Source organism: Sorex fumeus, unplaced genomic scaffold (assembly GCF_029834395.1).
Source record: "Sorex fumeus unplaced genomic scaffold, SorFum_2.1 ptg000061l, whole genome shotgun sequence".
Taxonomy (NCBI): Eukaryota; Metazoa; Chordata; class Mammalia; order Eulipotyphla; family Soricidae; genus Sorex; species Sorex fumeus.
Window position 1 is genome coordinate 32,599,750 of NW_026606118.1, and position 22,214 is coordinate 32,621,963.

The window sequence follows — 22,214 nt, forward strand, 5'->3', positions numbered from 1 at the left end:
AGGTTCAATTCCTCCACCCCTCTCGGAGATCCCGGCAAGCTACCAGGAGTATCTCACCATCACAGCAAAGCATGGCAAGCTCCCTGTGGCATATTCGATACGCCAAAAACAGTAACAACAGGTCTCACAACGGAGGCATTACTGGGGCCCACTCGAGCAAATTGATGAACAATGGGAGAACAGTGCTACAGTGCGGTGCTTCTATCTTAATAATATTTGGAACACTAATGATATTGAATATGCATTTCATGGTGTTAAATAAGTTATAAGTATGCAGTAGTCATGGTGTTTTACTCTATCACATTGTACTAGATGTATTCCCTGCCAGTTTTGTGCCTAACAATGACAACAGAGGGAAATATGTTATTCACTTCCCCTCTTTTCTTTCTCTCCTTCTCTCCCCGACCTTCCTACTCCGTGGATGAACACAGCTGCCATTAAACATGGATTCTGGAGACGGTGGTGCTGTCAGCCATTCTGGAGTTATAGAGCTTGAACAGAGATCATCCAGCCCTGCCAACCACAGCTGAGCACACAAATAGCAATGAGTCAAGTCAACATCTTGGCTGCAATATTATGAGTGAGTGCCATCAGTAAAATTCCAGATCATCAGAAACTTTGTGAAATAATAAATGGTATTTTAAGTTATTTGTATTTGATTTGTTATTCAGTGATAGAGAGCCAATATAGAAATGTTATCTCCTGACTAGTAACCCATAACAAGGCAAATTCCCATACTGGAGAACTTAATCATCAACTACTTTTTGAGCACTATCTCCTAGTTCATTTTTTTCAGATTATCTACCTTAAAATCTTATTCTAGGAAGACCATTTTTTCCTGCAACACTAAAAAATTTAGCATATTTTCTTATACCATCCATTAATACAAACTAGAAAATTACCAAAATCAATTATTCTTTATATGTAATTTATAATTTGCTACCTTTCAAGTCACCTTTTGTGACTGCTAGATATACAGTTGTGAGACATTTATTTTAATATGTCTGTAATATAATGCTGTATCACTGTATCACTGTCATCCCATTGTTCATTAATTTTCTCGAGTGGGCACCAGTAACATCTCCATTCATCCTAGCCCTGAGATTAAAGCAAGTGCCACATTGGAGGCTCTTTCAGGAGTGAGAACTATCACTGTTAACTGGGTTTTGCCACATAGAATATGCCATGGGGACCTTGCCAGACTCTGCCATGCAGGCAGGATATTCTTGGTAGCCTACAGGGTTCTCCAAGAGCAAGAGAACTACAAAATAAGAGATCGAGGTCGCACGTTTCTGAATCTTGGCCATTAATGGGATTGCACAGAGCGATGGGGCAAGGGGGAGGGCAGTTGGTGGGTGTAACTGTCTAGCTACTAGAAGATGGGGGATCTGGGATCTGGATGGAGGAGCACCAGTCCTTATCCAAGCAGGCTTGGAGATCTCAGACCCGGGTCGAGCACACTTGGGTCCCTGTGGTGGTTCCTTAATGAGTGAGGCTCTTCCGAGCATGGGGAGAGTGTCCTTGAGCAAGGCTGGTTCTGGAGGTCTTCAGTTGCCAGGGCTCTGCTTGGGGCGGGGAGAAAAACTCAATCCGCCCCCTCCAAGGGGCTCCAGTGAGGACAGCCAGGAGTGGGGGTAAGAGACTCTGCCGATATCATGCTAGCTGATCTAATAAACCTTCAAATAAACTTTCAAATATTGGTAGTTTAAATAATTAAAATTATTTTCTACTCATGTCATTTCAAAGTAGGACAGTTTCTTCTTTGTGGAACTTAAAGTTGGACACAGAACTTGAGGCTGGATTCTTCTGTTTCTGGGTTTTGACTGTTCATAGACCAATTTGTCCAATAGATAAAATAAGAAATGGTATATAAAATGCAATTCCATCAAAATGCTGCTGACATTTTTCAAGGAGTTAGAACAATTGCTAATAAAATTTGTATGGAACCAAAAAAAAATCCTGAATAGCTGACGTCATCATGAAGGGAAAAAAAAGTAGTTGGTGAGTATCAGATTCTGGACTTTAAATTATACTATAGGAGGCAAGAAATTTTAGTTAGGGGTTAAGGTGCTTAGACTGCATGTGACCAACCTTTATTTGATCCCCAGCACCACATATGGTCCCCTGGGCATTGCCAGTAGAGACTTCTGACCATAGAACCAGCATTAAAAACTATTATAATGCTATTAAAATATAATAACAACATGATACAGGAATAATGATAGACTGTCATGGCAATGAATTGTAATTCATAACCCATAAATAAACCTTTAGATGCATGAACTTTTAATCTTTGACAAGGTAGCTGGGTACAGGAAGTGGAGCAAGAAATTCTCTTTAATGAATGGTGCTGGGAAAACTGCAAAAAAAAGAAGGAAGGAAGGAAGGAAGGAAGGAAGGAAGGAAGGAAGGAAGGAAGGAAGGAAGGAAGGAATCACACACCATACCCTCCATACACAAAAGCTAAATCAAAGTGTACTAAAGTTCAGTGTCTGTGATGTACATTGAAGAAAATAAGGGAAACTGTCTATGACCTGGACATCAAAGACAATTACCCTCACTGGCAAAGATGCCAAAACCAAAAATAAACAAATGGGACTGCATCAAATTAAAAAGGTTTTATATAGCAAAATAAAACTGAATTAAAATTAAAAGATGCTTGACCAAATTGGAGAAGATATTTTCACATAATATATCAGATAAAAAACTAATAATTGAAAGTGTATAATGCTCAGCAACAAAGCAACCAATGACCCCAACATGAAATGGGGAAAAGAAGCACTTCCATGACTAGGGCATGTGAAAAGTGTTCATTATCACTTGCTACAAGGGAAATGAAAATCAAAATAGCAATGAGATATCATTTTATACCAATGAGAGTAGCATACAACAAAAATATTGGAAGTAACCAGTGTTGGAAAAGATGTGATAAAAGCAAGAACTCTCACCCACTGCTGATGGGAATGTTGTCTGGTTCAGTCTCTATGGAAAACTGTGTGAAGATTTCTTAAAAACAAAAACTAAGCTAAGAGGACTGATTATGGCATTAATTTACATCACAGTTTTATTATAAATGGCTACTCACATATACATTTACATACACATATTACTATTTATTTCCAGAATGCACATAAACTGACTCAAACCACGTACATTTCCTATGATTCTAATATTACTCTACATTACACTCTTACTCAGTGGAAGATCATCATAGAAAAGACCATAGAACATTAAATTTTCATATTTTTTCCATAAATAATACTGTTACCCAAGGGTATGTCAAATTGGTGATTTGATTTTACTATAGAAAAACTTCCAAAGCATTTTTTCTTAAAATAAAATGTATTGTTATGTAAAAGAAGAAGTAATCAAATCTTCTACTTCTGGATAAACTTAATAGTTTCATAGTCATTTAAGTATACCATAGAGAAAGGGAAAATTTATAAATCACTAAATTAGAAAATTTTATAAAACTATGAATCTTACCTGCTTTTTGTTCTAAGGAAATAAGTCAACTGATTTAAAAATAATTATAGTTTTCATGAGAAAGGAAAGAAAACAGCCCATAAATCTAGAAAATTTTTAATAATAATAAATACTTACAAAGTGACTTAAATCACAAAAGGTGACTTAATTCAGAACTGTAAAATGACAGCCCTAAAATAATAGATTGTTATTTCTTTTGTGGATACTAAGCTTTATTGAATTCTGTGCAAATTCTTACTTTGGAGGAAATTACTTTTTGTTTAGTCCTAGGGAGTCACTAAATTCTAAAACAAAATATAACCACAGACTTTATAAACACTGTATAACCTAGAAAACTAGAATAATTAAAACATTCTTTGAAAAATTTAAAAATAGCTGAAACACACGCACAAAAATATAGGTTACCTTAAAGTTGAGGACTAAAATGAAAATTATAAAGTGATTATCTTGAAAGTTTATGTTGTTACCCAAAAGGAGAGAGAGAAAAAAGGGAATGCCCTGCCACAGAGGCAGGGAGGAATGGGGGGGATGGAGGGTGGGAGGGATACTGAGACCCGTGGTGGTGGAAAATGGGCACTGGTGGAGGGATGGGTAATCAAGAAGAAATTTACAAAAGAAAATGAACACAGTATGAATATGTAGCTTGTAAAAGTCATCATGCAAAATAGAACTGGTAAACAGGTGTTAAATCTAAGTAATATTTTGTTGCATTCTTATGAAATACTTTTGGGGTATAAAAATGAGGTGGTAGCAAAATTTTCAACAGCTATTAAATGTGATGACACTTTCAAGAAAATAAGCTTCACATTATGAATACTTATCCACCAAATAGAAATATAACTACTACACAATACCACTTTCTAGTGTCCATCCCCAAAACACAAAAACATTAATTTGAAAGGATATAAGCATAGCTATGTTCATTGGAACATTTAGTACAATAGTCAAGATATGAAAACAACACAAATGCCCAATGAAATTAGACAAATGGCTTAAGAAGTTGTTGTATATATACACAATGGAATGCTATACAGCTTTAAGAAAGAATTGCAAATCATGTAATTTGCAGCAGCATGGATAAAACTAGAGAATATCACATGAAGTCAATAAGAAGTACAGAGATAAATGCAGAATAATGTCTCCCAGATGTGGCACTTGAAGATACATAGTGAGGTAGCAATGAAGCTCCAAGGGCAACATAATGGGAGAATTGATCTACACAATTGAGTTGGGGAAAATCACAGGAGGGAGGGGTCTTTTTTTTCTTTTCAATTGAATCATTGTGAGATACAATTACAAAGCTTTCTTGTTTGTTTCAGTCATGCAATGACCCAAAACCCATCCCTCCAGTGCACATTCTCCACCAGCAATGTCCCCAGTTTCCCAACCCTCCCATCCCAACCCTCCTCCTGCCTCTGTGGCAGACAATTTCCCCCATACTCACTCTATACTTTTGGGCATTATGGTTTGCAATATAGATACTGAGAGGATATCAAGTTTGGTCCTTTATCTACTTTCAGCACACATCTCCCATCCTGAACAATCAGAAGGGAGAGGTCTTGAGGTCCTTGGGAGATGAATGGGAAACACTGGTGATGGATGTGGTATTGGAATTTTGTATGTGAGAAACTATTATTAATAGCATTGTAAACAACAGACTCTCAACTAAAAAGCTATTTTAAAAAATGAATAATTTTTTCTCTCAGCTTCTAAAATATTAAAAAAGAAAAGGAACATCAATCCTCTACAGACTAGGAAGACAGAATTTCTAAGAATTTATGTGTTTCTGTTAATAATCCTATGCATAGGGTCAGGAAGACAGCTCAAAAGGGAAAAGTTCTTACTCTGCATGCTTGATTACAGATTTACTCTCAGCACCACCTGGTTCCCTAATCACCACAGAGAGAGAGATCCCCCCAACCACCACTGCATGTGGCCCTCCAACAACAGAAAAAATTAAAATCAATCCAAAAGTCTAGTATGTGAATATTAAACTTTAAAATGGACTTCAGTAAAATAGAAATAGATTACAAGGCTTCCAAACTGCAATGGTGACAAAGGAGGAGTAAAGAAAAATTTGATCAATCTAATAGAAATTCGGCCTGGAGTGATAGCACAGTGGGTAAGGCATTTGACTTGTACTTGGCCCACATGGCCGACCCAGGTTCGATTCATCTGCCTCTGTCGGAGAGCCTGGCAAGCTACCAAGAATACCTTGCCCACAGGGCAAAGTCTGGCAAGCTACCCGTGACATATTCGATATTCCAAACACAGTAACAAGTCTCACAATTTGTTGTGAGAAGTTACTGGCGTCTGCTCGAACAAATTGACGAACAACGCGGGAGGACAGTGCTACAGTGCTACAGTAACACAAAATCATGGAAAATGTGGTAAAAAAAAAAGTAGGTTGAATAAAATGAGATTGGGATTGAGTTGAATATAATGAGACCCCAAGCAGTGCTCATGGGACCCAGGGCCACTCACGCAATTCTGGCTTTGCTGTGTGATATTGACACTTCAGGGCTCAGATAAGTAGTATTTGAAGTCACTAGGTCAGAAAATGCTGAGAATAAATCAGGATCTCCTAAATTCTAGTCTTTGAGCTAGCTATCTCTAGCACTCTTCAATTATATTTTTATAACTTCTTATTTCCAAGAATAAAGTTCAAGGTCCTCATCATGGAATTAAAGGGAATATATATGAGTATTATACTATGAGTAAATACTATGAGTATAATATATGTAGTATTTTAGTGTTTTCATGAGTTAATCAAATGGAGAACAAACTTTCATTTAAAATAGCAGCAAAAGTTAGATTATAACTCTTAGAGGAAAATATATAATGTTATGAACACCAATATGAAAATTACAATTAGTATGAATTAAGCTCTCAGATAAGTAACTAAATATTTTCATTTCTATTTCTTTCATTATTGAGTTAATATTGAATAAATCATAAACAAAATGCTCTACAATATTGATGTCCATGATGTCATGATTACCCTTGTAATCAACTTCATTACAAGGGTATCAAGAGCAAAAAAGTACAAACGAGAGGACATCAGATTAAAAACAATTTGGATTACATGAAAAAATATTTCTTACAGAGAAATTAGTTAAAAATTTTCGTGTTTTTCAGACCTCTTTTCAGACTATCATAGTTAAACAAACACAGATGGCTTTTGGAATGTCCAGTTGTACCCGAACAGATGTGGCGCCAAGTAAAATAGTTTTTAATATGGTTTTTGCTTCCATAGTTGCTAAAGTGAAGCATGTCATTATATATATGTATGTATTATATATACACATATGTATGATATATATAACACAAGAAAATTTTTAAAAAATCTATTAATGGTATCTTTCTCACTCATCCTCCAGTTCACTTAAATAGCAACATAATATTGGTTGCAGTGAAATGTTAACGATAGTATTTTGGTCACTGTCATCTTGACAGCCCATATTCAGGCACCCATCTGCTCATTCAGCACCTCCCTTCAGCTGTCCAGTATGACCTAACTCTGCCCTCTCAAGCCAGTTCTATAAATGGAAACAGATTCCAACAGCCGTGTACCCATCCTGCATGTTCCATTTCCTGTGTGTTTCCTGTGGTGTTCGATGTTCTGTTTTCAACTTTCCAGTACTTTTTTTTGGTTTTGGTTTCCTTGTTGTGGGCCTTACTCCTGGCTCTATGCAAAGCTGGAATGGGGCTGGGGAACCCTATGGTGTACCAGGGATCAATCCCAAGTCTGCTGCATGCAAGTCAAGCATCTGACATGTGGTACTATCTCTTCACTCAGAGCTTTCCAATATTGTGACAATAGTAATACCATCTAAAGTGCAAGTGGAAATATATTTCTTAGACCCCTTTATGCTTAGATAATATGTGAAATTTAATTGTTGCTTTATTACAAAAATCTAAACTTGTGCTCAAGAACAAGGTAGACAGCAAACAAGATGTGAGAATTTTGGAAAATAGCTAGTTTATTAAGACTTGTAGTCTACATTTATAAAATTGGAAAATAACACCTTAACTTCCGATTAAAGGGATTATTGTAAATAGTAGATTAAATGAAATATGAAAAAGTGGTTTGAAATGTGTTAGTCAGCATAAGTTACTGTTTTAATTTAACTCAAACACAATGGGATACTACACAGTTGTAAGAATGATAAAATCATGCAGTTTAGTGCAACGTGGATTTAACTAAGTTAAAATGCTAAGTGAAATAAGTCAGAGGAAGAAGAATAAATACCGAATGATCTCATTCATATGTGATATATAGCAAAAAACAATGCAAGGGAATGTTAAATGAAGACAAACCTTAGACTTTGATTACAAAATTGAGATTACCAAGTGGGGTGGGAGGTACTAGGGAATGGGAGTAGAGAGAAGCAGACTAGAAGTGATATAAGATCTGTGGTATCAGTTTTTAAACACTTCTGTGGATGTGAAGGTGCAGTAGCTTTGCATATCAAAATCATAAAAATTGGGGACAGAGAGATAATGTGACCAATATTACATTACACTTACATACAGACAAGCCAAGTTTGATTTCCAGCACAAAATATGGTCCACTGAGTCCCACCAGGATTGATCCCTGAGTACCACTGGGTGTCTTTTGCCCCAAAACTTAAAAAAAAATGGAAAAAACATAAAAGTTAACATATTGTAATCATACTACCTAAGTTAACTTTTTTTAATGACTGACTTTACTAGAGATAATTTTGAATGTGTTTACTGCTTGAATTCTCTAAGTCTACCATTTATTGGAAACACAAAATTAGACAGTTATCTTTATTTTTTTCAAATGTTTTTGAAATCATTTCAAAATAATGAAATGGAGCGATAGCACAGCGGGTAGGGCGTTCGCCTTACAAGCGGCCAACATGGCCGACCCGAGTTCGATTCCTCCGCCCCTCTCGGAGAGCCCGGCAAGCTACCGAGAGTATTCGATATGCCAGACACAGTAACAACAAAGTCTCCAATGGAGACGTTACTGGGCCCGCTCGAGCAAATCGACGATCAACGGGAGGGCCTTTTCAAAATAAATTAGTTATATCTCATTGGGAAATCAAATTATTCCCATATATGTATCATAGTCTCAGATTTGTAGTCATCTGGGTTCAAGAGTACACAAAATAGAAAAATAAGTCAAGTAGAGAAAATATGAAATTTAACCAAGCTCATGTATTCTGTTCAAGACCTAGTAATGTCTTTTTTTCAATGCTCAGAATATATAATTAGCCTTCAAATATATTGTATGAGTGCTATATAGTAAATGATATGATAATTGAAAGCTTAATAGCATTTGTATTAACTGTCATGCAGTTTTAGAAAAGAAATAGAGAGGTAAATATTAAAAAATTAAGTCTAAGATAAGAAATATTCTATCTTTGCATCTGGAGAGATATTTCAGAGGGTTAGGGTGATTGTTATGTTTGCAGCTAGATTTCTGGTATCGCATATGGTCCATCAAATCCCATCAGGTGTAATATCTAAGCACAGAGCCAGGAATAAGGCCTTAGCACTGCTGGATATGTTCCCCAAAAACAAAAGAAAATATCTATTTTTTTTAAAGGATGACCCTATACACATATAAAATAAGAAGAAATGAAAAGTGGCTTAGGGAAAAAAATCCTCTTAAAACACAAATAGAAACTTACTATATATCTCAAAACATTCTCACCACATTATCACTATGGACCATTCAACATGTCCACCAGCTGCATATTTTTAGTGTGGGTATCCAAATATCTATGGCGTTGTTGGTGACATAACATGAGGAACAGTGGAAATCCAGCTCTTGCCTAGGCAATTGAAGAAGCTTGTGTCATTGTAGCACTAATTGTAGACCAAATGGTGGATTAGATCTTTGGGCCCATTCAGTTCTCTAGGACTTTAGTGGCTGCCTAAAGAAGAAGCTCAATTTAACTGCCAAAAAGTCATGGTGAAACTCAATCCCAGCAATTTTGACAGAGGTGGCATGTCAGTCAGAGAAGCCTCTCTCTAATCATCAGTGCTTAACCTTCACGATTTCCACAGACTTGAGCTACAAAATAGTGTAGATTGACCTCCCAAGTTTAGAAATTTGCATAGTGAAGTTTCCCATAATTGGATAAACAGACAATACAGAATCCACAGTAAATCTTCAATAGAAGCATTTTCCCTCGTTGTGTCTAGAGAAGTGTTTCCCAAAGTTGACAGTATCACTTCCGGTGGGGGGCAGGTATGCACTGGAACAACTTATAAAGGCAATGGTAGCGTCTGGTAGAAATGAGAGGTACACTTTCATTTGCTTAAAGATTTCCAAAGGAAAGCTGATTGTTTTTTGTTTGTTGCTTTTGTTTCTTCTTTAATGAGGACAATAGGATAAATACGTTCGGGAACCATTCTTTTTAAAGCAGGATCTGATACTACAACAACTGGGCTCAGGTCTGATCACAGGAGGAGAAGCACCAGTGAAGGATTTGGTACTCTTGTTTCTATGCCAAATCCGGGATAATGGAAGGAACCCCTCAGGTTGACCCATGTCCTCCTTCATACTCAAAGTCCTGAAAACCAAAAGAGAACTTCGATTCAAGAGACACAGAGCTTATTTTGGAAAAGAAAGCAAAGAAAACTTCGAGAAAGACTTAGATGTGGCAATGGAATAAATAACAACCAAAAAATCCCTCACTGTGATGACAGAGAAATGGGGGAGGGTGTATTAACAGACAATGAGTTTTAAACAATGTTTATGAAGAAAATTCTTAAAAATGCATCAATGCACATGAACGAACGTAGCAGTAAATATCAATGAAATAAGAAAGAAAATGCAGAAGGAATCTTTTCATCAGAGACTGAAATTACTCAAAATTCTAAACAGTCTCTACTAAAGTCCATGTTTTTTCTTTAACTCATATTCCTCTTTTTCCCCTCACATCTTTCTGAGTAAATTTCTTTCAATAAAAACTGTCTAACTTCACTTAAAAGAAAATCCAGAGATGCTGGATATAAAAAAGGTGGATGAAATACAAAACCAACACAGAAAACTTAACAAATAGATTGTCTCATAAAGGAATGAGTACATTAAATAAAAGGAAAAATTCTGGTACTATATAAAATGAATGAAGAAAAAAAGTTTATCAAATATAAATAAAACATTCAAAAATTATTAAAACCCATTAAAAGAGAAAACAAAAGTATAGTGGGTATACCAGAAGTGAAGAGAGAGAAAGAAATTAAGTACTTGTTTAAAATACAATAATAATTACTAAAATTTCCTAAATCTATGTAAAAAATTAATAACAAATCCAGAAAGTTGATATAACACCCAAACTTTTAAATGAAAGAAATCTATACATATATACACCAAGACTTAATTATTGTCAAATTATAAAATGTTAATGATGTATTCTCTGGTCATGGTTGGAAGAATTGGCATTGTCAAAATGACCATACTACCTAATACTATCTAAACCTTTATACTGATTTAATGCAATCTGCCATCTCTCTCAAATTCCAAAAGTCTTCTTTAAGGATGTAGAACACACACTGGCAATATTTGTATGTAACCATAAAAGTTTTCAAATAGCCAAAGAAATATATATGTATATTATATATATCAAGCTATTATATATATTATATAAAGCTCGGGCTGGAGCCATAGCACAGCGGGTAGGGCGTTTACCTTGCATGCAGCCAACATGGCCAACCCGAGTTCGATTCCTCCGCCCCTGTCAGAGAGCCTGGCAAGCTACTGAGAGTATCTCGCCCGCAGGGCAAAGTCTGGCAAGCTACCCGTGACGTATTCAATATGCCAAACACAGTAACAACAAGTCTCACGATGGAGAAGTTACTGGGCCCACTTGAGCAAATCGATGAACAATGAGAGGACAGTGATACAGTGATATAAAGTTATAATAACCAAACTGCATGATACTGGAATGAAAGTAGACTGTCAGATGGAACAGAATTGAAAGCCAGGAAGTATGCCTTCAAATTCATTAACAGTTACTAATAAAGGAACTAAGTACATCAACATGGAGGTAGTAAAGCTTCATCAATAAATGGAAATGGGAGAACTGGATATACACACACAAGGATGACAAAAGAAAGAAAGAAGTTGAACCCCTATCTCACACCATACAATTAACTTAAAATAGATTAACATCACAGAATTTAAAAAAACACTTCAAGGAAAACATTAACAAACATTCTGGATATTAAATCAAAAGTAATTTTTAAAATCTGCTCCATTATTAAAAAAAAACCAACTAAGGTAAAGTAAAAAGTTTTCTTTGACCTCAAAGTAAGTTATTTTGAAAACAATACAAAAACTTTAGTTTGACCTCATCAAACTAAAAAAATGTTGTAATTTTTTCAAACAGTAATAGAATATTTTTATACAGTGAAATTATTTAACCCCAAAATGTTCTCAGTGAAGCTCAAAATATGCCAAAGAACACACATATATTCTGATTTTCTCTATTACTCTTTTTCTCCAGCAATAGTAGATAAAAATCTAAGTGATTTTTTGGTGTTTGTTTGTTTGAGGTTACATAGGGGAGTGATCAGTATTTACTCCTAGCTCTGTGCTCAGGGATCAAGGAGCCATATGTGGTGGCAGGGATAAAACTCAGGTTCTTTGCATACAAGACAAATGCCCACATGCTGTAGTGTTTCTGGGGTCTAACATCTTTTTATACACATTTTAGAAATAATATTTAGCAGGTAATATAAAAGAACATGTAAACATCACTATAATTCAAAGTATAAAGGTAGCATAAGGATACCTGTTTGTATTGCACAACTAAATAAAAATACAACCACTCTGTGTATTCCCTCTTAATATAAACTTATTGTGCATTCTGCTGACTAGCTGATAGCCTACTCCGTAAGTTCTCTCTCTCTTTAAGAACCATGAAAATTAAAAAGTGGAAGATAGTTCTGGTATTCCAAGACCTTTAAATTACAGCTATATTTATTTACTATAAATATAAACTTTGTTTTATGTGATTGTTGGGCAGGTTTCAGGAAAGAGAAAGTCTTACATCCACATGCCAATATTTAGTTTTAAAAAATTCAAAGTATTTCTATAAGGTTTTATAAAACACATAGCAAGAACTCTGGTGGTCCTTTCCATACAAGGGTTTTGAAAATAAATATTTCACAATGTTGAAGGGAAAACAAATGCTCTTTTAACAGATGAGAAGTTTCTACTTTGAAATAGGTCTTCATTACATTGGAGACAAATCTTTCCAGGTATGCATGTGTAATAGAACACTATATCAACATGGACGGTAAGTACCGACATCCTAGTGACTTATTTGAGGAACACTGGGTATTTAGTTGGATACCAGTATTCTTCAAGATTTACATTTAAATGCAGAGAATTAACTGCCCCTGATTTTTCTATTGATATTTATGAAAACAATACAGAGCGAGAGTGAAGTAAGTTTTGTTGATTTAACCCGAGTCTGATATTTTCACCCAAGCCATTGCACTGGCACTCACTTTCTATATTCCAACATCCCATTTCGTTGCACTGAAAATGTTTCTAAATCAGAATTTCCTACTTGTTTTCTAAAAGGGTTTATGATCACAGCTGCAGTAGTTACAGGTCGGTTTATAGTACATTGCCCATAGATGGGCCCATATGTCCAACAGAGTTTGTTTGATACCATACCTTCCACAGACATGGAGCAGTTCTTGAGGTGTGCCTATAAACCTGCCGTTAAATGGACCAGCTGTACTCATAAACCTACATTAGCAGTCTCAATCCACCCGCCTTACAAAGTCATTGGCAATAAATCTATGTTAAGTCTATATATGCACTTTTAAGAATTCTTTTTACACTCTGAAAAGAAAATATAAAATACACCCAAATCTTCTGTGAGCCTGACTGAAACTAGAACTATGTTCTTTGGGGTATATTAACATTATGTTTAAAGACCTCATTTTCTATTTCTTTGCAAGATATTCATCCTTCTCCTTTAGTCTTTATTCGATGGCTTAGAAAACAAAGAGCAAAAGATAAACATTGCTCTTCCTCTCTCTGACATCTTTTCCCAAAAACTTTGAGGGTTGAGCATAATTCTATCTACAGTCACTCGTTCATTCACTGTAGGAGCTCACTGGAATCTGAGTGAGTTAGTGTGAACACAATGACCTACAGAGGTCCAGCTGTGAGAGTGCTTTGTTTCATTGTGGTCACTTGGAGGCCACAGCACCAGCCCTGCATGGGCCATCCTCACTCTCCTCATCTGCCCTCAAAGCTTAATGATTATTACAGGAAGAACCATATTAGAAGAAGTTATTTTTCAATCTGAAATAGACTTCTGGTGCCTTTGGGTTTATAGTTTGTTTGATGAGCATAGTACTTTTCACAATAATTGTATTAGTCACAATAGTTCTTTAGTTGCTCATTTGTTGTGCCTTTACATTACCTTGATTTGAAGTGAGAAATCTGATGCAGAAATCAAGGTCTACAGCAACTGTTCGGGAGATTTTGATCTTTTGAGTTTTCCCTTCAACAAAATGGAGAAAATGTTGCATATGGAATAGTGCTAAACAAACACTTGCTGCATCTCAACTCTATTTACACTTCAAATTAGACATATCATCACTTTAACTTTCCCACCCACTTATCAGAAAGTGAACAGCAAATATTTTACATCTAATCTATTGACACAGAATACAATTAGCCTGCTTTCCTGTAGCTCCTCTTTCTAGAACATCTTTAAGATTCCTTTAATCTAGTCATGGTCTTTCTTAAACAATATTAATTTTAAATGTACACAAATATTTAAAGTGTTTATCTCCAATTATAATATTTTTAGCAAATTTCAATAAATCAAAGAGATATTTATGAAGACCAAGTTGAATTTTTATGAAGACTAATTTTGAGTTTGTGAACTGACTTTCCAACAAAAGCCCATCCTAAAAATCTTATGAGTTTTCTTTGAAAATCTTCAGTTGCTCAAAATGTTTTGTTTAATTAATGTAATCAGTTTCAATGTAGGTTGGAGCAATAGCACAGTGGGTAGGGCATTTGCTTTGCACAGCGACCAACCAGAGTTTGATTCCTCTGCCCCTTTCGGAGAGCCTGGAAAGCTACCGAGAGTGTCTTGCCTGCACAGCAAAGCCTGGCTAGCTACCCAGGACGTATTCATATGCCATAAACAGTAACAACAAGTCTCATAATGGAAACGTTACTGGGCCCGCTCGAGCAAATCGATGAACAATGGAAGGACAGGACAGTGCAGTGCTATTACATTATTAATGTAAGTAGTACTTCTGGGACAATTCAAAATTGGTAAGAGTGGCAAGGAAATAGATACAAACGGTTCTTGTCAAGATCTCCTTGGGTAGCAATTATTCAAAAAGGATTTAGATTTTATATCTGGCTATCAATTAGTAATTGCCACATCATTATTTTTATAACAAGAATATGATGCACTTTTAGCTCAATTATTTGTAGTAAGAAGATAGGTAATTGAGTCTGAGTCTGAGACATAGTCCTGGGTTAAGACACTTGCCTTCCATGCAGTCCACCTTGGTTCTATCTCTGACATCACATATGGTGCCCTGAGCATGGCCAGAAGTGATTCCTAAGCACAGGACTAGCAGTAGTCCCTGAGTGCTACTGTGTATGGCCCCCAAACCTAACAACCAACCAATTAAAGTAAAAAGAAGGTAGATTCTAAGAAACTTCTTGCTTCTCTGGCACAGTAGGATGTAAGTCAGATGATCTTGAAGAAGCATTCACCACTAATAAATTTGCCCTTGTTTATAACTCTATCACTATCACTAACACCCTGTTGTTCATTGATTTGCTTGAGTGGGTGCCAGTAATGTCTCTATTCGGCCCTGCCATGTGCTAGTGTAGCCCGATGGCACATTGGGGGTTCTTTCAGGGGCAGGGGAATGAGGACCATCATTGTTACTCTTTTTGGCTATCGAGTACGCCACGAGTTGCTTGTTAGGCTCTGCCGTGCAGGCGGGAGCTACTCTCAGTAGCTTGCTGAGCTTTCTGAAAGGGATGGAGGCTTTTGAGGAAACCTCTAATCACCTTTACAGGTGTTCCCAGTCACGCATATATGCAGACAGGATACTCTCAGTAGCCTCCTGGGTTCTCTGAGTTCTGAGAGTAAGAACTAGAGAATAACAGGTTGTGTGGCCGCAGATGCGGCTAAGCGCTTCCGGGAGCATGGTTTTATAGTCTCTGGATCCTGGCCATTGATGGGGTTACCCGGCAGTTGTTGGGTGTAACTGTCTAGCTACTGGAAGATGGGGGATCTGGGTGGAGGAGGCCCAGTCCTGATTTGAGCAGACTTGGAGATATCAGCCCAGGGTTACACACACCTGGGTTCCTCTGTTGGTTCCTTCATGCTTGAGGCTTGTCTCAGCATGTGGAGAATGGTCTCAGCATGGCTGTGGCTGGGTCCCGGAGTTCTTCAGCTGCCAGGGTTCTGCTAGGGGTAGGGAGGGAAACTCAACCCATCCTCCTCCAAGGGACCCCGGTGAGGACAGCCAGGTGTGGGGGCAGGAGACTCTACGTTGTTCTCTTCCAGGAGCTTGGTTTTATAGTCTCTGGATCCTGGCTGCTGATGGGGTTACACAGCAGTTGGTGGATGTAACTGTCTAGCTATTCTCTTAAGCATAAAAATTTTAAATATACTTGAAGACCCAGAAAGATACTATGGGATGAAGACACATCCCTGCACTCACCCTGATCTGTTTTCTTGCACCACACCTTCAGTACTTCTAGGAGGGACCCTTGCACACAAAGCCGGAAGCAGTAGCCCAGAATGGCCAAGAGCAGCCCAAAAGAAAAGAAACTTAAAGACATGATCTGAACAGTACCTGTAATGCTATGAAAGCAGAGTTTCCTTTCACCACTGTCATTTGGACTATAGGTCATTTTGTTCTGTAGACTGATGTTTACATTGCAGGAGGTAAACTGGCCAGGCCAGCACCACCAGGCCCACTGATGGGAAATGAGCCAAAAGGGATGAGTGCATGCAAATGAGGGAAGGCCAGAGTTCATACATGGCACCACATGGTCCCTAGACACAGAGGCATCTAGCACCACCGGGTGTGGCATGAACACACACATAACAACCATCACTACCACCTGTCTTCATACAACACAACCAAAAATTGATCTAATCAGCAGAATTTTTTGTTTGTTCTTTGCTTTGGGGCTGGAGCAATAGCAGGGCTGAAATGATAGCACAGTGGGTAGGGCATTTGCCTTGCACGCTGCTGACCCAGGTTTGGTTCCTCCACCCTTCTAGGAGAGCCCAGCAAGCTCCCCATGGCGTATTCAATATGACAACAAGTCTCACAATGGAGACATTACCAGTGCCTGCTCAAGCAAATCGATGAACAACAGGAGGAACAGTGCTACAATGCTACAGTGCTGCTTTGGGGCTACACGCAACAATGCTCAGGGGTTAATCCTGGAGGGGCTCAGAGGACAATATGGGATGTTGGGGACTGCTCCAGGTCAGTCACATGCATAGCAAACATTTGCCTTACCGGCTGTACTATCACTCCGACCTCCAGCCAACAGAAGCGAATGCACAAAAGCTGCTATCTTGAGATGGCTCACTTTGAACTTACTTTGCAAATATTTTGAGCAGCTTCAGCAAATAGATAAAAAGTGAGATATTCACACAGAGGGTGACTAAAGTCAAGAACGCTTTGGGGGATGGGAAATCTGTGCTTTAGACTTTCCTGGGCTCTTTACATGGGTCTCTAACTTAATCGGACTATATCAGTAGAACTCCATAAAATAAAATGTAAAACTAGCAGCTACCTAGCAATGAACTGTAAAGTATCAGACATGGTGAAGCACAGCTTCTGTACTGATTTTTAAGCTTTAAAAATGTAAACAAGGGGCTGGAGCAATAGCACAGAAGGTAGGGCATTTGCCTTGCACGTGGCCGACCCAGGTTTGATTCCCAGCATCCCACATGGTCTCCTGAGCACTGCCAAGAGTAATTCCTGAGTGCAGAGTCAGGAGTAACCCTGTGCATCTCTGGGTGTGACCCAGAACGAAAATAAAATAAAATAAAATAAAATAAAATAAAAATCAAATAGTAGGAGGGGCAGAGCAATAGTAGAGTGAGTAGGGCATTTGCCTTGCATGTGGCCAACACAGGTTCTAAAATTGATTTATGACGATGGTCACACACATTTCAAAACTCCACCTCAAAACACTGAGTTGTCCACTCTCAGGAAGTGAACTGCATGGTATGTATGATATGTCTGTTTTTTAATTATTATTAACTTTATTAAAATCACTGTGATTTACAAAGTTGATCATATATAGTTATTTCAAGAATTTAGTGTTCCTATATCACTAGCGTGACCTTCCCTCCATCAATATCCCTATATCCCCAGTTTTCCTCCCAATCCCAACCTACCCCCTTAGGCACATAACAAACTTACTTTATATTGCTTCTTCCAACAAAACTATAATAACTGGCAAATAGAATGATTAGAAAATGATTATCGAGACTGAAGCAATAGCACAGTGGGTAGCGCATTTGCCTTGTATGAGGCCAACCCGGGTTCAGTTCCCAGCATCTCATATGGTCCCCTGAGCACCACCAGGAGTAATTCCTGAGTGCAGAGCCAGAAGTAACCTCTGTGCATCACCAGGTATGACACAAATAATAATAATAATAATAATTATCAGTAAGAGCCAAATAGTGATTACTGTATGATTCTGACCTACGTCAATGAGAAACTAAAACCATTTAATACAATTTAATAAAATGCCTATTTTCATTTACATATATACATTTCCAACTCTAGAATTTAAAGTATTTGACATTAAATTTTATTTTATACTTGGATCTCATCATGGTAACAATCATGTCTCACTTGTCATTCATTCATTTATAACACTATCTCCCTTTATTTCCAATTCTACTACTCTCCTATTTCCTCATTATCTGTCTCCTTTAAAGTACATTTCCTTTTACTAGTTCTTTAGTTGTTGCTTCTTCTCAAATCTCTCTCAATGACCAATTTTCCTTTCACTTCTAGATCTCTTTCTAGGTAGCCTCCTGACTTCAGTCACAGCCTAAACTCTGACCAACCACAGATTTATCTCCTGAATCTTTCTTTTTAATACAGCTTATTTCACTTGACTATCAACTGATCTCAACTACACTGCAAATTCTGTGTGTTGAAAACCTACAGCATGAACTTCCTCTCCAAATTTTGAACTAATTCTTGTCACAGTGATACAACTAACATCTATTAAGTTACGTGAGCCTGGAACCTATATTCATCCTTGAAACTTACTATTTATTTCTTCAACAGTCTTCTTGTCACAGATGACTCATTACCAAGTTATCTCAATTTATTTCTTGTTTATGAACATATTTCTTCATTATCGACTCTGTAATCTGAGTTTATACCATCTTTTTGTATATTAACAGAAAAGTTTTCTATCTCGTCAACGCAATTATGTAGTCTCCAGCCTAACTTCATGTCCTATCAGATTCTCTTTCTCATTGTTCCTATCCATCACTGCTCTCTGGTTAAAACTCTTCGTTGGCCTATCACTGATTCAGAATAAATACTTGATTCTGAAATACTTGAAATGGTTTATGACGTCCTACATGTTTATATGCCTACCTGCTTTCTCACCTCCATTTTGCAAAATGATTATTTTTGTTTTCTCAGATTATTTTGCTAAGCATCATCAGTCTTCTAGTGATATTTTCCCCCTTCTGGCTCCAAGGCCTCATTATCTCAAATATTCTTTATTTTCCAGCTGGTTAAATTTAAACCTTTTCTTTCCGACTGTAGGATCTGGAAATCTTGACTAGGAAGTATAGTTGTACTATAAAGCCTTTCACACCATGTATATCTTATTTCTGGAACTATGAGAATTTGAACTTTACATTTGTTTTATAGTATTTTTTATTACTCCCAATTTAACATTTTAACATTCATCAGGATGCTACCATATTTCACTCAATGTTTGGCACACATAACCAATAGTGATAGTATTTATTGCAAAAATCACTTGATGGATGAACCTATGGTAGAGCCAACTTCTCAAAGTGACCATATTGAAGTGTTCTCTCTGCCAAAAGTTGCAAGAAGCATTGTAATAGTGGAGAGGCGGGGTGGGAATCTTGGAGGGAAACAGATGTGAAGCTAAATTCCCCTAAACTGTCACACAGAAAGCTTCAGTTTGCAGGTCATCAATTTTCTTCTCATCAAAAACAACATGGATAATACTTTCTTTTAAGGGTTCATGAAGTGAGATAAAGTAGGCATTTATTTATTGGATAAATAATTTGTAAACAATATTTACCAAAAAAATAGTTTTTAAGCATCTGATAAATGTTAGGCATCACCACTATCATTTTGTGACTATTAGGATACTTAAGTTGGCATCACCTGCGTCATTTGTTTAAAATAAAGTGTTCTTTTATAGTTAATCTGTTATATATGCACATGTATTTTCTTTCCAGGAGTATTAGGGGACAGGCAAAATGCACAAAACATTTTTTCTGCTAAATGACTTCAACTTTTTATTAAATATTATAAGTAATAAGTAGGCGAGAAATTTATTTTGGTTGGCTTATTAAATAGCTTCTATATACCAACCATATAGTTATCACCAGGGAGCAATTTTTAAATATTTTAAAGGCCATTAATCTAATCAAATTATAATTGCTAGTTCATATGAGAAGTATTTTAAAATATATTGTAGTCTAGTTCAAAAACTTTGTATTGCTGTAGAGATTGTACAGAGGGCATGGTGCTTGCCTTGTACCACTTAACTTAATCACTTAACTTCCCGTTAGTCGGCGATTTGCTCGAGCGGGCGCCAGTAACATCTCCATTTGTCCCTGTCGCGTGCTAGTGTAGCCCAATGGCATCTGTTCGCTCCGGGAACATGAAGGGCTTCAAACCGATCGTTCATGATCTTGAGGAAGAAGTCTGACCATCTGGTAGGTGGGCGGCCACACGGTCTTTTGACATCCCGTGGAATCCAGTCGGTAACAGCTCTAGTCCAGCGGTCGTCTTTAAATCTCATTACGTGACCAGCCCATCTGATTTTCGATTGGCCCTAGCCAATCAGGGCATTCAAGCCCAATACATCAGGATCCTCCGTGACCTGTATTGCGGATTCACTACCAGGATCTCACCATTCTACAAAGAAGTGATCGTTGACGTCAAGAGAGGGGTGCAGCAGGGTGATACCATTTCACCGAAACTCTTCAGTGCCACCCTCGAGAACATCATGCGACGACTGAAATGGGAAGGAATGGGAGTGAAGATAGATGGTCGGCAACTACACCACCTCCGCTTTGCTGATGACATTGTTTTAATAACACCAAACATCAGCCAAGCGGCACAAATGCTGGCCTTGTACCAGTTGACTAAAATTGGTCCCCAGAACTGCACATGATCCCTTTACCCTCCCCATAAGTGATTCCTGAGCACAGAGCTAGAAGTAAACCTTAAGTATAACTGGATAACTTTCTCAAAACAAAACAAAAGAGAAAAAAACAGCACTCTGTCATCATAATAACTTTCAATATATAAAATGAAATGTTTAAAAAAAATCAGTAATTGGGGACCAAAGAGATACTATAGCAAGTAAGGTACTTGTCATGCATGCAGCCAACCCAGATTAAATCTGCAGCATCCCACATGGTCCCCTGAACCCCACAGGAGTAATCTCTGAGCCAAGAGTAAGATCTGAGCAGTGGATTTGGCACAGAAAATAAAATTGAAAAGAAAAAACTAATATTTGTCCAAAAGCACCTTTAACATTTTTATGACTCTGGCTTTTTTTCCTATAGAAGCTAAATTTTAGGAGACACTCAGAAAATTAAAAACAATTCCTCAAATGTCCTTTACATGTTTTTGGAAAGCATAATGGTAGCTAATATGAAAAATATTTCATTTTGTATTGAAATAATACCTTTAAAGAACTTAATAAATTAATAAACACCAGAATTAAGCTCTGAGTTTGTATTCAACAGGTTTATCTATCATTTAAATGCAAAAATTTAGCATGACTTAACAAAATAATAAGTAAGTAAGCTAAGGTCTTAATTTAAATTTCTTTATTAAAGTAAAGTATCTGTAAATGTTGCTTCCTCTTGAAATAAAATAAAAATTGAAATCTTGATCTTTGGCTCAAGGAAACAGTCCTGCTAAAGGTTCAACATTTTTAGTTCTGAATTCATTAAGCAAGACTTACATTTTTTCCTACATATAACATTTATTCCCAAACATACATTACGTACTATGTAAGTAATGCTAGTTCAAGAGAGAAATTTGGAGAAATTTTAGAGACATATAGAAGAAAGTTTTATGAGTTTATGATATTAAAAAAAGAACAAAGTCTAAACTCAAGGGCAAATTAGAGAAACTAAAATCTTTGGAATTCACCTTAGCTTATTTTTATTAAAACAATCCTAGAAGTGATCACTAAGTAAAACTTAGTCATTGAAACATAGTTACTATTCAGATTCTGAGTGCCACCTGAGATCTGATGCCAGGATTTGTCTCTCAGGTCAGTTTCTTATTAAATTTAGACCTTAGTCCAGTGGAGAACTGGAATCCATGAAAAGTTATTCCAATAAAATTTAGCATGTCCTTGGGGAATCAAGAAGATAATATAGGTATTTTTCCAACAGGAGGTAACACAAAAGCAAGCTATCATAGCACTGTAGCACTGTCCTCCCATTGTTTAT